This window comes from Macrobrachium nipponense, chromosome 39 (genome assembly GCF_015104395.2).
Source record: "Macrobrachium nipponense isolate FS-2020 chromosome 39, ASM1510439v2, whole genome shotgun sequence".
Classification (NCBI taxonomy): Eukaryota; Metazoa; Arthropoda; class Malacostraca; order Decapoda; family Palaemonidae; genus Macrobrachium; species Macrobrachium nipponense.
In genome coordinates, this window is record NC_061099.1 from 36,354,284 (window position 1) to 36,358,097 (window position 3,814).

Consider the following 3,814-nt stretch of genomic DNA (forward strand, 5'->3'; position numbering starts at 1 on the left):
TCCCCACAGCTTCCACAACGACTGGCATACCTCCTGGTGAAGGGTCCATTCCGTCGGCAGAAGCTGTCCTCACCGACTGAGAAGGTCCGCTCGAACGTTCTCTACTCCTGACACGAATCTTGTCAGGATAGCGACGTCTTGCGACTTTGCCCATAACAGGACTTCCTTCGCGATGGGCGAACAGAGAAGGAGAGTGGGTTCCCCCCTGTTTCCTGAGGTATGCCAGGGCTGTGGTGTTGTCCGAGTTGATCTGAATGACTTTGTTGGAGACTTCTTCCTGGAAGAACCTTAGCGCCAGGTGAATCGCTGATAGTTCTTTGAGATTTATGTGCCAGGATACCTGTTCCCCTCTCCAAGTGCCTGACACTTCTTCTCCCTCCTAGTGTTGCTCCCCAACCCAAGTGGACGACGCGTCGGAAAACAACACTAGGTCAGGTTCCGAAGCTTGAGCAAAAGCCCTTCTGCAAGCTTCCGCGGATCGGACCACCATCTTAGGTGTTCTTTCACCTCTTCCGTCAACAACAAGATCGCTTCCAGATCTTGTTTGCGTTTCCAATTGTTGGAAAGGAAGAATTGAAGTGGTCTGAGGTGCAACCTTCCCAGAGAACAAACTTCTCCAGTGAGGAAATGGTCCCCAGCGACTCATCCATTCCCTCACCGAGCATGTTTTCCTTCCCCAGAAAGGCTGACACTTTGTCTAGGCATTGAAGTTGTCGCCCCTGGGACTGGAAAACGCCCCGAAAACGCCACTGAAGTCCATCTGAATCCCCAGATAGACTAAGGATTGAGAAGAGTCAGATGCAACTTTTCGAGTTCACCAGAAGTCCCAGGGACTTAGCTAATGACAAGGTCGTGTCCAGACACCGGTCTTGCGATGAGGCTCGAATAAGCTAGTCGTCCAGGTTAGAATTGAATTTATAAATTTTGTGGCCATTTGCCACGCGCCGGAGACCAAAGGCCATTCAGCGCATATATATCAACAAGATATATTTACTAAAAAGGTATACATAATTAATCCAAATTATTAAAATAAACTTCATATTAAAATGCTCCAATTAAATATCATAAAACAAATGGATTTCCTTAAGAAATTTAAAAATCTCTTCTATCGGGAGCACCCTCTCCTAAAATATCTGACAAAGGTTTGTTGGTGAAACCAAACCGACGTCTATGATTAAAATAAAGAGGACAGTCAACAAATATATGCCTCACTGTAATGCCAACATTACAATTGGTTAGGGCATTGAGGACTGCCTCTCTGCTCCATTAGTTAATAGATACCGGTGAGTTAAAAAAAGTATGCCCTATACGCAGGCGCGTTAAAACTATACTAGATCTTCTATCCATCCCAACAGAAGGGGACCAGGGATGAACAGAAGGTCTGATCGATTTCAGCTTTAAATTACTATTCAAGTTGGACCAGTGATTCTGCTACTTAGTCCTACAAAATGATTTAATAAAAAGTTTAAAATCTTCACAGAGAACCCTCACAGAGTGGGAGCCCGGAGGAAGCTGCCTGCTTAGCGGCTGTATCAGCCAGCTCGTTACCACGAATTCCCACATGCGAGGGAAACCCAACAAAACTTATTCACACCGATGCGTTTTCGAGAATGCAGGAGGACCAGCCAATCCTGCACCTCTTGGACGAGTTGATTAGATGGCGTCAACTTCTGGAGTGCAGCTAGGGAACTCTGGGAATCACAATAAATAATATAATAAGATTCCCTCCCCAGTGCTACCTGTACTAAAATAAATTTCAAAACGCTAAAATAGCAAAATCTCTGCATTAAAAATTGAGAATTTAATAGGGAGGCTTTTTGTAATTGTTCTCTCACGACGATGACAAAACATCCAACTCCATTTGCTGATTTTGATCCATCTGTATATCCAGCAATCGAGTTACTATGCTCAGAAACATGGGCCAAGAAGCTACTTTTAAGCTGAACACTTGAGCTGATCTTTTTGTTCAGGTAGAGAGAGATCCTTATCTTCGCAAGATGGAGCCACCTCGCAACATTCTTCATAAGAATGGTGAAACCATCGGCGCTGTGCTTAGACCGAAGCAGAGTGCCCTGAACTGGAATACCTTCCCCTTCAGGACAAACCGCAGGTATTTCCTTGATTGGGGATGGATGGGGAAGTGAAATACGCGTCCTGTAGGTCTAGTGAGACATCCATCCCCCGGTCTTAAAGCTGCTAGCACAGATTGAGGTGTCTCCATCTTGAACTTCTGCTTGGTAACGAAGAGGTTTAGACTGCTGACATCCAGAACGGGTCGCCACCCCCCTGACTGTTTCGGCACCAGGAACAGACGGTTGTAAAAACCTGGAGAATTCAGGTCGAAGACCTGTTCCACAGCTTGCTTCTCGATCATTTGATCTAGAAGGTCCGTGAAGCACTTTCTGCTTTTCTCCTTGATACGAAGGAGACAAATCCTTTGGTGTCGAAGACAGCGGGGGTGACTTCAGGAACGGGATTCTGTACCCCTTCCTCACGATGTCCAGCGACCAAGCGTCAGCACCTCTCTCTTCCCAGGCTCTCGGCGCGAAAAGCAGAAGTCTGGCTCCTACCGGTGGCTGAAGGACTTCCCATTCACTTCCTACTCTTTGAAGGAGCGGGGGTTTTGCCTCTGGAAGTGCCTCTTCCTCGAGGGGCTGGCTTCGAGGAAGATCCAGGTCGAAAGGGCTTCGATTTCTTGGCAGAAGAACCCCAGAAGACAAGTACTTGCTGGTCTCCTCGATGACTGAGCCAGAAGTCTTGGTCGCTTTCTCTTGCAGACTCGCGGCTATGTTCCTTTACCATAGACTGGGGAAGAGATGGTCTGAAAACGGAGCGAAGTGCAAATCCGCCTTTTGCGCTGGAGAGACAGATTTAGCTGTAAAGTTACAGAAGAGTGCTCTTTTCTTAAGAAGTCCTGTGCTGAAATGAGCAGTCAACTCCTCAGAACCATCCCTGACAGCCTTGTCCATGCAAGACAATACACTGGAGCAGCTCCCCAGACTAATGGAATCAGAACTCCTGGACCTGGCATCCAAAAAACTCCTAGACACCAGTCGAGAAAGTTAAGACCTCTAGAGTCCTGAAGAGGCCTTTAAGATGAAAATCTAACTCGTATGAGTCCAAGAGACTTTCAATGATGACAGAAGGGCCCTTCTGGAGGCACCACAATGCTCCCAAAATCACCTTGAGCCGAGGCTGGAAGTTTAACTCCGACGTTTTCTCCCGTCTCGTACCACATACCCGCTTTTTCCCGCAGAGTCTTGAAGGCGGCAGAGCGAAAGAAGTCTTACCCGAAGCTTTCCTCCTCTCCATCCAATCGTGGACTTTGCGAAAAGCTTGCTTCGTGGAAAGCGACTTCATCTTCACAAAGCCCGAGACCTTAGACGCTTTGGATGAAGAAAATTGAGAGGGAGGAGTGCGAGAAGCTTCAGGCTGGAAGATGTCTCCAAACTCCGATTGGAGAAGACAAGTCAAAACCTTGTAGTCAGTCGAGACGTGGGAGCCAACTGCTGTTCCTCGTCTGCTTCAACGAAAGCGTCACTCACTTCTCTTCAGAACTGGAGATCGGATCGGGAAGTACCGAAGAATCTCGAGCAGAAATGTGAGCAGAAGAAGAAGGAGCCTCTCGTGCTGAAGAATTGAATTCTCAACAAAGAAAGCGCGGCGAACAGGTAGAGTTCCCGCCTTCCACCTGAGCTTGCAGTGGTGTGGAACTAGCGTCCGCAGGCACGCGCTTGGCGTCCAATGCCACATGTCTGGCGCCGACTGGTGCGCACTCGACATCCACTAGTGCACGCCTGGCGTCCACTAGCGC